This window comes from Meriones unguiculatus, chromosome X, assembly GCF_030254825.1.
Source record: "Meriones unguiculatus strain TT.TT164.6M chromosome X, Bangor_MerUng_6.1, whole genome shotgun sequence".
Classification (NCBI taxonomy): Eukaryota; Metazoa; Chordata; class Mammalia; order Rodentia; family Muridae; genus Meriones; species Meriones unguiculatus.
In genome coordinates this window covers 131,719,580-131,732,995 of record NC_083369.1, presented here as the reverse complement: position 1 = coordinate 131,732,995, position 13,416 = coordinate 131,719,580, and the positions used below count along the sequence as shown (strand labels likewise).

At 39.5% G+C, this 13,416-nt stretch overlaps 1 long non-coding RNA gene across 1 annotated transcript in view; it reads right to left on the bottom strand.

The window, feature by feature from the left end:
• Nucleotides 1-526: 526 nt before the first annotated feature.
• Nucleotides 527-13,416, bottom strand: part of LOC132650147 (uncharacterized) — a 102,368-nt gene continuing 89,478 nt past the window's right edge. Inside the window, exon 3 of the long non-coding RNA XR_009588539.1 lies at nucleotides 527-649. This is a non-coding gene — a long non-coding RNA (uncharacterized LOC132650147). The remainder of the gene's footprint in view (nucleotides 650-13,416) is intronic.

Sequence of the window (13,416 nt, the reverse complement as noted above, 5' to 3'; positions counted from 1 at the left end):
CCACCGACCAGAAAGAAGCAATTAAATACAAACCGGTTCACATGGCCAGCATCTTACTGCTTGTTCAAAGATCAAAACTTTTCATCCTGACAGGTACATTTGTCCTTGAGAAAACACCGTCTTTTAAGCCAAAATAAAGAGAGCAAGCCAATTTCCCCAGTGAAAAGTGCTGTCAAAAGTTTACTGTGAATTTTAGCCTATTATTATACCATATATAAGAAAAAGCAGGTAAATTTCTCTTCTCCCAAAAGTGCCTCTAGATATTTATTCCTAAGAAAATAAAATAGTCACAACAGTTTGGGGGTTTGTCTTTTTGTTTTGCTTGCTATTTCCGGCCACACTTTCACTTTTTTTCTCAACCTGAGCCAAACTCTGAAAGACCCCAACCCCTTTCTATCCAAGGCATCATTCTCATATAATTTAGAGACATGCCTTTCAACCCCTGTTTATACAAATTCTTCCTACTGATAAAACATCTCAGAAAACATAGACCCCCAGGTAGTCTCACCTGAAGACCATTACTCACCGGCAAACATGTTCTCCATTGTCCTCTGCTGCCTTGCCGATGCTCCAGGGAATGGAGAAGGTCGACCAATTTTCTCCTTCAAGTTCCTCCTCCATGGTAGAAAGCCAAAACAGCCCACTTTTCCTGAGGATGGAAAAAAAGAGACCTCTTCTTATTCTTTCATAAAAAGAATGACTGTCTCATAAGAAACAACTGCTATCCAAGAGAACGAGAGAGGCAATCAATACTAGCTGGCCAATCATATTTCATCACTTGGCTACTTGGAAACCAGATATGAATAAACAATCACATGTTCCAGGAGGGTTGAGGATACAAAAGAGGAACAGTTCTGGCTTTTGTAAATTATTAACGGGATTTTTTTTCCCTGATCATCATCAAAGATTCAGAGGCCACTCCTTTCAGAAAAAAGTCATCAGGGTTGGCAATGGACAAGCTCAAGAAACGAGCTCTCGGACGGCTGTTCTGCCACTGACCTATCTGAATAAGAACAACCCTGTGCCGTTGAAATCAAAGTGACAGAGCACTCCGAGTGAAATGGCAGCTTCTGGAAGTCTGGAGAGGCCAATCTGTAATTTCAGCATTTGCCTCAGATGAAAATGAATACTTGCTCTTTCCCAAAGGAGAATTCACTATGGGGTATCTGGCACTTCAAGATGGAATGAAGCCACCTGCACACATTTCTCATGAAATCCTTCCTTGATTTCCAAGTGATGCTGCACATCTCCTCTGTCGTCCTTGAACTTCATCCAAATTTGAGATTTAACGCACCTACTTTGGAGCAATTTGAAAGCTGCCAATTTTAATGCTAGACCCTACTCAATAATTTCAGTCCCATGGAAAAATGCTGATCCACAAAGTATTTAGAAAACAGCAGCGTCCAGAAGAGGGAACACTCAGGTGGTACTCTGTTGCGTGACAGGCAATGGTTCCTTTTCTCTGGATGTGGAACTCTTACCCTTGGCAGTATTAGCAGTGGAGGCTGGATATTGTTTCTTGTGTAAGAAGCTGTCTTATGCATTGGCTGTTCAGCAGCATCCCTGGCCACTCTTTACTGCATGATAGTAGCATCTCTTCTCTTGTGACACGAAAAGTGCTATAGTAATTGTTTACTCACTTACTCCCATGACCCCTGGGAAGCCACTGGGCCTGACTGCTTTCTTCAGTGTAGTTTATTCCAAGGAAGAAGAATATAACTATGAGAGCCTTATATCTGAGAAAGGTTTGTGTCAAAGGCAAATAGTCATTTGGGGTGAAACACAAGACTCATCTGTCCAAGTGCAGGTGGCTAATTAGACTTGTCAAAATAGAGACACATTTAACATGAGGGGGAAAAATCCATTCTCCAATGACATTTGCTAACCATCTTGCTATCATAGTGTGCAAAATAGATATGGAATACATTCATTTCTCCTTGGTTCTATAGTCATTATTTTACCTTGGCTGCATTCATCTCATTGCAAAGCTGCCTTGTTCCAGAGAACTCTTCCTAGCTGATCTTTGACAGGAAAGCAAAGATAATGAGGAAGTAAATCCTCTGCCTAGTTATGTAACCCTTAACCAACCCCGGTTGGGATGTTTCCTTGAGAACCTTAGATTCCTGCACAAAAGGGTTTTAGGGAAAAATCTTTTCAATTAAATACTCTATTAGCAGTCTATCTATGCTGTGAAAATGAAATGGGTAGTGTCATAAGCAAAAACACATTTCAGGGAACATACAGTGATGACACCTCATTAAAGAAGAATGGTATGCCTGAGGAAGAACCAGAGCAAAAGGGAAGTTTTCTTGACATCGGGGTGATTGAATTAAAGACAAGTTCCTCTGATGGTCAGCTGTGTCAGCACAACTTTCTACTTATTTCAGAGACCACTATGAAGCTTGGCCATAACTTGCCACCTCAAAATGTGTGGGGGTTTCTTCTGTTTTGTTTTGTTCTGTTTTCCTCCATTGCCCAGTACACCTCCATTTTCCTTCTAACTGATTGAGAGTCCATTTTCTATAATGCCTTTCACCTCCTGCAAAGGAATAAACCATTAATTCTCAGTGTCCCTGGAGGACTTTGCACCTCAGTAAAAACCATTGTCAACCCCTGCCTCCCACCACAGCTACCCATATTCACTGTTTCTGATAAAGGGCAAGCCCAGTGGGAATAACAATTTCTAATTGTTGGGTTTTGTTTTGTGTGGGATTTTTGTTTTTGTTTTGTTTTATTTTGGAGGTGGTGGTTTGTTGTTTTTCTCAGTATACAAAATATTATGTTTCATTATGGCATGCTTCAAAATATTTGTTCTTCTTGATTTTCCTCTCTATCTCTTCTCCCCCATGTCCCTGCTACTCCTTGTACCAACAGTAGCCTCCTTTATACTTTCATGTCACATGTGTCCTTTTGCCTCTCCCTTCCCAGCCTATTCCCAATTTCACACCAACTTATGCATACATATAAATATTAAAACTTAAGTTCTGCATATGAGAGAGGATGTACTATTTTTGTTATTCTGAGTCTAGGTCACTTTGCTTACTAAATACTCTATAAGTGCATCCTGCAAATTACATACTTTTGTTTTTCTTTATTGCTGAGTAAAATTCCATCTAGTATCTGTATCTTATTTTTTATACCAGCAGTTCACAACCTCTGTCTTGCTCTCCCTTTGGGAGGGGTTGCCTAAGACCATGAGAAAACACAGATATTTGCATTAAAATTCACAACAGTAGCTAAATTACATTTATGACATCGGAGATGGGATGGGGAAGGGAGCAGGGATAAGGATTAGAAGTAGGGAGGGAGGAAGAGGGCCGAGTGACAGAATGGAAATTGGAGGTGGGGGTCATCTCTGGAACATGCCAGAGAACTGAGATTGGGGAGGTCTCAGGAAGTCTATTTGGGTCACCCTAGCTGAGACTTCTAGCAGCAGGGGATACAAAGCCTGAAGTGGCCACCTTCTAGCCAGGCAGGACGTGCAGTGGAGGGATAAGGACACCAATTTACCCACAAAAACAAAATTTGTCCTGCCTACAACATATACAGGGACAAAGATGGAACAAAGATTGCAGAAATGGTCAAAGAAAGAAAGGCCCTACTTGAGACCCATTCCATGGAAAAGAACCAATCTCTGACACTATGAATGTTACTCTTCTATGTTTGTAGACAGGAGCCTAGCTTAATTCCTCTGAGAGACTTCACCTAGCAGCTGATGGAAACACATGAGAGCCACACGGCCAAACATTAGCCAGAGCTTGGGGAGTCATATGGAAGAGTTGAGGGAATACCTGAGGGAGCTGGAGGGGTCAAGGACTCCACAAGAAGACCTACAGTGTCAACTAACCTTGGACCATGTGGGCACACAGAGACTGAACTACCAGCCAAAGAGCATACATAGACTGGTCCTATCCACCTGCACATATGTAGCAGATGTACAGCTTGGTCATCATGTGGGCCCCATAACAATGGGAGTAGAGCCTGTCTCTTACTCTGAGGCTTGCCTTTGGTTTCCTTTCCCCTAACTGGGCTGCCTTGTCTGGCCTTACTGATAGAGGATACACTTAGTCCTGCTGCAACTTGAGGTGCCAAGGTGGGTTGGTATCAATGGGGACCTCCCCCTTTCTGAGGAGTAGGATAGCAGAGAATGGTGGAGGGTGGAGGGACTGGAAGGAGAGGAGGAGGGCTGCAATCAGGATGTAAATTATTTATGAATAAATAAATTTACAAAGAAAAAGAAGCCAAGTGTAGTGGTGCATGCCTGTAAACCCAGCACTCTGGGAAGCAGAGGGAAGTAGATCTTTGAGGCCAGCCTGGTCTACAAACCGAGTCAAGAACAGCAAGGCTATACAGAGAAATCCTATCTCAAAACAAATAAACAAAAAGAAGAAGAAGAAGAAGAAGAAGAAGAAGAAGACCTCTCAAACTCAGTCACATTCATTCATCATCAAGTGAAAAACACAAGATGGTTTATTTCCAATCCTTGAAATAATACAGTAATACGGAATAATAGTATTGTTTATTGCTTTCTATTTTACCAAATTACGTGAAATAAAGTTGAGCTTTTGTGTGTGAGAAACGTTAAAAAAAAAGAAAAGAAAGAAAAGAAAAGAAAGCAAGGAAGAAAATGCCAGGTGCGATGGCATGCTTATACTCCTGGTGCTGGGGTGGTATGGAGCAGCTTTTGGTTTATACGGTGCTAGAGATCTAACCTATGGCTTCAAAAACACTAGGCAATAACTCTACTAACTGGGCTGCATCCCCAACCCAACTGATGGTCATTTGTCCCTGAACTTTCACCAAGAAAGAAAGAAAGAAAGAAAGAAAGAAAGAAAGAAAGAAAGAAAGAAAGAAAGAAAGAAAGAAAGAAAGAAAGAGAGAAAAGCAGAGTATTGTTACTCTTCCCTAACAGGAGAATGCACAAAAGTGCATTTCAAAACTAAAAAAGGCACGATAGTATACAGGTTCACTGGCTGTATGGCCAATAGTCACAAAACTGGAAAGCATCCATCTTCAGCTCAAAGGCCATTTATGGTCTTTTATGTCCCTCAGGTTAGTTTACCATACTACTTAGGTTTGAATTTGATAATTATAGGCAGAGTCTAACTCACAAAACACCTTCCTAATGCTGCTACTCTGTAATACAGTTCTTCATATTATGGTGACCCACAATCATAAAATTATTTTCATTGGTACTTCATAACTGTAATTTTGCTACTGTTATGAACTGTGATGTAAATATTTTTATTGACAGAGGTTTGCCAAATGGGTCACAACCCACAGGTTGAGATCCACTGCTTTGGAGCATCCTTGCAATTTGTTCTTGTCCCTGGCACACCTGAATCCTCTGCTATGTTTTTCTTACAACTTCAGTTCTTTTTCGTGGGTATATTTCCTCTCCATAGATATTTGTTCACAAAGCATCTTTTTTTTTCATTGCATTGTGCTCACATCAACTGAATTATAAAAGCCCTTTATATAATCAAGATACAATTCTCCTATTGAGTACATGTTTTGAAAATATTATCTTCCAATTGCTTTTTCATTTACACAAGTATCCTTTGTAACACCACTATAAAAATGTTGATCAAAACTGATTTTACCTGTTTTTCCTCTTCATAATTTCTTAGTAGCAAAAATCAAAACAAAACCTATGAAGAAAAATCCTGCCAAAGGCCAAAGCCAAGTTCACAAGATTTTCTGTTACGTTTACCTCTTTCCTTCTTCTCCTCTGTCTTTTTTGTTGTTGTTGTTTGTTTGTTTTGTTGTTGTTGTCTGTGTGTGTGTGGTGGAGTAAAGAAATAGATAGGAACTTCCTATGCATATCTAGCTGGCATGACATAAACTTGTGTACACCAATACAGACCTCAAACTTATAGCCATCGTCCTCTGCCTTCCTAGTGCTAGGTTTACAGGCAAACGCCACTGTGCCTAGCCTCTTCTACATTTTCCTTCCAAAATTGTGTAAGACCTGCATTTCAGCCTATGTTTTTCCTGATGTCTCTGTTTTGTTTTGGTTTGGCTTTTTGTTTTTTTGTTTGTTTTTGTTTCTTTATATTTGGTTCATGGTTGATGTATGCGTTCATGAAGATCCATTTTCTCTGATATGGCTATCCAGTTGTTTCAGCCTCATTTTGAAGAGATTGTCTTTTCTACATTGAATTTCCTTGACCATCTTTGTGTCAAAAATTAATTAATCATATATGTGTGAGTTTATTTTGAGACTTTATTTTATTCTATTAATCCACTATGCCTACTTTCCACTGGGCCTTTTTTTTTTCTTTCTGTCTTTCTTTTTTTTTTTTTTTTTTTTTTTTTTGAGGGAGGGTGTTGATAGTTAATAAAAAAATAAGATCAAATTCACTTTGTTAAAAAATACTGGGTAGTCAGTGAAAGGTGAAGGGGTCAGGGAAGTCAGGCTTTTTGTTTTGCAGGGGTTTTTTTGTTTGTTTGTTTTGTTTTGTTTTCAATTTGTTTTTCAGACAGGGCTTCTCTTCGTAGTCCTAGCTGTCCTGGAACTCACTATGTAGACTGGCCTTGAACTCACAGAGATCTGCCTGTCTCTGTCTCTGAATCCTGAGTGTTGGGATTAAAGGCACATACCACCCTGCTTAGCATGGCATTTTTAAGTTAGTCATAGAGTTTTGGCAAGCAGCCACATAGCAAAAAGGAGGTGAAAAGGGGGCCAAATTACCAGAGAAAGCATATTTACACATTTGTCAACAATCAAAAGAAGCAGAATGAATAGAAGAAAATATAAAATTTCTGAGACTCAGAATACCAGGCCAACCTAACAAAGCCATCTCATGGTAGGGCCATTGCAACTGTTCACAAAAAAGAGATTCTGGGAAGAAAAAGTATACTATTTCATTAAGGGGATAATTATTCCTTCCATCTTTTTATCATGTAATTAGGTCAAGAGGAGTGATCTTGTAACCAGGTAAGTGACTGGTCTAAGTGATATACTCTTATATTTTGAGTAGCTCTTAATGTTAAATTTCTACCCAGGTCAAAGGCAACAGCTTTCCCTCAGTGGGTCCCCATAGAACCCAGATGGAAGCTACTGTAATAATACAATATTTTGATAAATATAGTCTAGACATTAATTTTGCTCTCTTAAAGTTATTTAACTATTATACATCCTTTATATTTCCATGTGAAATTTAGAATTAATTTCTATAAAAGCACCTGATGGATTATAACTAGGATTGTGCTGAGTCCGTGGCCAGTTAAGGGTACTTGACATCTAAAAATTGAAAATCGTCTGATTCATGAGTATAGTATATCTCCTTGTGTATGCAGGTCTTTAGCTTTTATCAATATTTTATAGAATTTAATATAGAGGTGTGGTACACTCTTTGTTAAACTGATTCTAAGTATTTCAAATTTCATGATAACACTGTGAATTATAATTCTCTTAATTTGATTTCTGGCTATTCATCACTCTAGTAACCCTATGCCTGTAATTTTGAGAAACTCACTCACCTTCTACAGAAGTCATCCTGTCAAGTCGAAATAAAATCTGCATTGCTTTTTCTTATTCCAACCCATTTCCTTTCTTGTCTTGATACAAGAGTCAAAATGAACAAGAAATTAGAGAATAAAACCCAGAACTAACAAGAGAGTAGGAAATGAGACTCAGAAGCCTTACAGAACGGCTACAAAATGAGCATATGAACCCAACCCCCATGTTCCTACTCCCCCACCCACCTGTCAAAGAGAATCTCCTGTCCTCTGCCATGTAATACAGAGACCACATTCCAAAATGCTTTTCTTCTGAAGAATGGGCTTCCTCCTGTGAAATGTAGCTTTTACTAATAAGCTGCCCCTGCTTCTGCTACCATTCATATGTCTGCCCACTTCTTTGTTTGGGAACACAAGAACCTATAAATCTTGGTGGGTATCCTCTGAACCCCAATATTTGCCAATATCAAGAACCCCCTACCATGGCTTAGTACAAGTCACAAAAGCCTAAATCCCTCATCTTAAGAGAGAAGCATTCTTAAATAATCCAAAGAGTTGATAAGCTGAATTTAAATAAAAAGGTTTAAAGTATGCAGTACTGTAGCTTTTCAAATATATACCTGCAAACAGAAATTTTGTTTCAGGAAATTTTAATGGTTGATATTTTGAGAAATCATCAAACTGTTTTCCACTTGTGGCTGCACATTTCTCCACAGCCTCACCAAGCCATAATGTACTTTTATGTGCACTTTTGTGTTATATTCAGTTTAGTTAATCCTATGTTTACAAAAGAATGGAATAAAAAAATTACACATTGATATATATATCACAAGATTTAGACTGAATAATAAGACCTTGCCCTAATCCAGATTATTGCCTTTTTCAAGTGGCTAGCATAAGGTATTGACCCAGATAAATGTGTGAATTTTAATACCATCCACAGAATAAACACTCCTGCATTGAAACTACCCTTTGGGGAGCAGTAGTAAAGACATTTTTCTCTAGTAACACTAAAATCTGACATTAGCAAAAGTTGGGGAATGTGAACACTGTGTTTGTTTTATCTACAATCCGTCATTTGCTTTTCAATATCTCTTAGTTTTCAATCCAAAAGAGAAAGGAAAATACAACCTAACTTGCTGATAATAAAACCAATCTTTTCAACTCTGAGCTTAGCTCGAATTAATGAACATAGGATAAGATGTTATCCCTTTTACCCTTCTGGAAAAGAGAAAAGCACATGACATTAAAATTATAAGATTGATTACAGTCTTGTGAAAGTGAACAGGACATTTTTTTTACTAAATACTTTCTATCTAAATGCTTCAGAATTATTTTGTTCAAGGTTCAGATACATTGGATATTAAATAAATTAGCTTTGAACATACAAGTGGTATTCAAAAGCTGTCTAGCCCAAAATGATTTAAGTTGTATTGTACCCGCAATGAAAAATAGAGAAAGTATTAGAAAAGCTCATTGCCTAAAATTCAAATACCATTTCCTACTGTTCTATGCATCTATAATCAGATGCAAGTTGCTGGTTAGAAAGGCCCTGTGCATTTCCAGGTGGCACCATTTTCCCTAAAACCCAAATAGCATGATTTTTTTTTGTTTGTTTCCATCAATATCCTCTTTCTGTGATTCACTTGGTGTTTACTCAAAATCAAAAATAAGTCAGGCATTGTGCTAGGCAGTAAGGCTTAATAAGTGAATGATGTCTGTTCAAGGTTCATAACTGTAGCATCTACCTCTCCATTTGCAGCATATAGCTGCTTGTAGTTTCATTGCACTTGATATTTGCCTCCCTGATTGATCTCTTTGAATTGATGTAGCTGGGCAGTGAGGTCAAATTAGCATACAGAAGAAACCCCAAATGGAAAATCTTCTCCACCAAGGTGGACATGTAACACCATGCATAGAAGTACCCACTGCATAAATGTCTCTAACTGCTGGACACAGATTCCATTGAGTCATTGATATTTCTCCAGCTCTGACCCATGTTCACCCCCATAAATACCTTTCTCCCTTAAGAAACTATTTTTACTAACAATTTACATGCTTCTGTTGAAACTTTGCCCAGAGATACAATAACCTGGAAATCTCAGTATCTACATAGCTATTTCATTATCATTTGTTCCTTTTTATTTTTGTACAGAGTTACATGAAGCCTAGGCATGTCTTTCACTTGCTATACAACAGAGGATGACCTCACACTTATTCTACTCCTGCTTCTATTCCTTGCACATGCTAGGATTCCACTACCACACTTGATCATATGTGATGCAGGGCTTTATGCATTACTATGATAAGCATTCCATTGACTAAACTCCATTCCTGCCTCTAGTATTGTTTTTTTGAGTTTTGTTTGTTTAAAGAATGTGAGTGTTCAACCTCATTAGCCATCAGGGAAATGCAAATCAAAATGACCCTGAGATTTCACCTTACGCCCATCATAAAGGCCAAGATGAAAATCTCAAGTGACAACACTTGCTGGAGAGGTTGTGGAGAAAGGGGAACCCTCCTCCACTCCTGGTGGGACTGTAAACTGGTACAACCACTCTGGAAGTCTATCTGGCGCTTTCTAAGACAATTAGGAATAGTGCTTCCTCGAGACCCAGCTATACCACTGCTACGTATATACCCAAACTTTGCTCAAGTACACAAAAGGGATACTTGCTCAATCATGTTTATAACAGCTTTATTTGTAATAGCCAGAACTTGGAAATAACCCAGATGTCCATCAACGGAGAAATGGGTACAGAAATTGTGGTATTTTTACACAATGGAATACTACTCAGCAATCAAAAAAGGAGGAAATCATGAAATTTGCAGGCAAATAGTGGGATCTAGAAAAGATCATTCTGAGTGAAATATCCCAGAAGGAGAAAGACAAACACAGTATATACTCACTTATATAGACCTATAAGATATGACAAACATAATGAAATCTATACACCTAAAAAAGATAACCAAGAGAGCAGACATTGTCTAAGATGATCAATCCTTGTTTAGAAAGACAGATGGGATGTGCATTGAACGTATGACAGGAGTCTACTGAGCGCATCTGAAAGACTCTAACTAGCAGTGTTTTCAAAGCAAAGACTCATGACCAAACCTTTGGCAGAGTACAGGAAATCATAAGAAAGATTGGGAGTTAGTATGATGGGGAAAGGATAAGAGCTTCACAAGGACCAAATATCTCTGGGCACAGGGTCTTTTCTGAGACTGACATTCAACCAAGGACCATGTATGGATATAACCTAGAACCTCTGCTCAGATGTAACCTGTGGTAGCTCAGTAATCAGTTGGTTTCCCATAGTGAGGGGAACAAGGACTATTTCTAACAGGAACTCAATGACTGGCTCTTTGGCCTCCCCATTCCCGAAGGGAGGAGCAGTCCTGTTAGGCCACAGAGGAGGGCTTTGCAGCCAGTCCTGAAGATACCTGATAAAACAGGATCGGATGAATGGGGAGGAGATCCCCCCCATCAGTGGACTTGAAAAGGGGCACGGTGGAGATGAGGGAGGAAGGGTGGGATTGGGAGGGAATGAGGGAGCGAGACATGGCTGGGATACAGAGTTAATAAAATGTAACTGATAAGAAAAAAATAAAATAAAATAAAATAAAAGAATGTGAGTGTTTTGCCTTCATGTTGTATATGCATTTTGTGCATGCTGGTTGGAGTACATAGGAGGATGTGGGATCCACTGGGAATGGAATTACCATCGGTAGTGAGCCACCATGTGGATTCTGGAACCCAAGCCTTCTGAGCCACTTCTCTAGTCCCTATTTGGTTCTTGGTGTAGCTCTATCCTGGAATTTTGTCATTTAGAAATGACTCACTTTGCCCACACTGTGCCTTCTAAACCAGTCCCAGCTCATCTTCCTCTACCTCTGCTGTGGAATTCAGCCATACTACAAGGCCCACTGCTCTCAAGAGGAGTTGGGATTAAAAAGCAACGGACAGCATGCATAACTCTCATTATATTTGGTTTTGTTTTAGTATTTCTTGTTTTATAATGAGACAGGGCCTCACTATATAGCCCAGGCCAAACAAACTTTTCAATCTTCCTTTCTCAGTTTGTATTATTGGTAAAATAAAAAGGTGTCACTATGTCCTTTCTGTTATATTTTAAATTTCAAGTGATGCCCTTTTTCATGTATTTCACACAATATTGGGAATAGGATACACTGAGTAGATAGTTAGAAATTAGTAGCTTGATATAAACCCTATAATTAGTTTCAGGCTCTAGTTGTGTGTGTGTGTGTGTGTGTGTGTGTGTGTGTGTGTGTGTGTAAGTGTTCTTTGTGTGAGTGCAGATACATTAGTACCACAGAATACATGTAGAGGTCAGAGGACAACTGTCTCAGTTACTGATCTATTGCTTAAAATAGAACATGCCCAAGGTAACTCTTAAAAGGAAAACCATTTAACTGGGTAGCTGAGAGCTTTGAAACTTCCTGATCTACAGGCAGCAGGTAGAGACTGAGCCTGGCATGAGCTTTAAAACCTTAAAGCCCACCTCCTGTATCATACCTCCTAATCTTTCTCAAACAAGGGTTCAAACATTCAAACATAAGAACTTATAGGAGCCATTCTCATTTAAGCTACCAAAACAACCATGGGTGTCTATCCTCATTTTGCCCCTTGTTTGAAACAGTCTCTTGTTTTGGTGCTGCTTATACCAGGATACCTGGCTCACAAAGCTTCCAGGGATTTCTCCTGTCACTGCCTTCCACTTCCTGGTAGGAGGCTGGTATTACAAAACACTCAACATTTACATGGAATATAGGAAGTTGAACTTGAAACATCATGCTTACACAACAAGAAATTTGCCCACTGAGCTCAGTATCCAAGAGGGTTCCCCAATAATAGGACCAGGGGACCATCTCGGACATGAACTCATAGGCTGGCTCTTTGATCAACTCCACCTGAGGGGGAGCAGCCTTACCAGTCCACATAGAAAGACAAAGAAGCCAGTCCTGATGAGACCTGATAGACTAGGGTCAGATGGAAGCAGAGGAGGACCTCTCCTATCATTGGATTGGGGGAGGGGCAGAGGAGAAGAAGAGGGAAGAAGAGTGAGATTGGGAAGGGATGGTGGAGGGGGCTACAGATGGGATACAAAGTGAATAAACTGTAATTATTTTTTTTACATTTTTTAAATTTTATTTTTATTTATTTTTTATTAATTACACTTTATTTACTTTGTATCTCCCCTGTAGTTCCCTCCATCCCCCCCTCCCAATCGTTTCTTTACTCCCCCTTCTGCATGCATGCCCCTCCCCAAGTCCACTGATAGGAGAGTTCTTCTTTTCCTTCCTTCTGCTTCTAGTCTATTAGGTCTCATCAAGAATGGTTGCATTGTCTTCCTCTGTGGCCTAGTAAGGCTGCTCCCCCCTCAAGGGGAGGTGATTAAAGAGCAAACCAATCAGTTCATGTCAGAGACACTCCCTGTTCCCATTACTATGGAACCCACTTGGACACTGAACTGCCGTGGACTACATCTGTGCAGGGGTCCTGGGTTATCTTCATGCATGGTACTTGTTTGGAGTATCAGTCTCAGGAAAGACCTCTGTGCTCAGATCTTTTGGTTCTGTTGCTCTCCTTGTGGAGTTCCTGTCCTCTCCAGATCTTACTATTTCCTACTTCTTTCAAAAGATTCCCTGTACTCTGCCCAAAGGTTGGCCATAAGTCTCAGCATCTGCTTTGATAGTCTTCAGGGCAGAGCCTTTCAGAGGCCCTCTGTTTTCTCCTTCTTCTGATGTCCATCGTCTTTGCCTTTCTGGATAGGGATTGAGCATTTTAGCAAGAGTCTTCCCTCTTGATTAGTTTCTTTAGATGTACAGATTTTAGTAGGTTTATCCTATATTATATGTCTATATGAGTGAGTTTATACTGTGTGTGTCTTCTGGGATACCTCACTCAGGATGATCTTTTCCAGTTCTGAC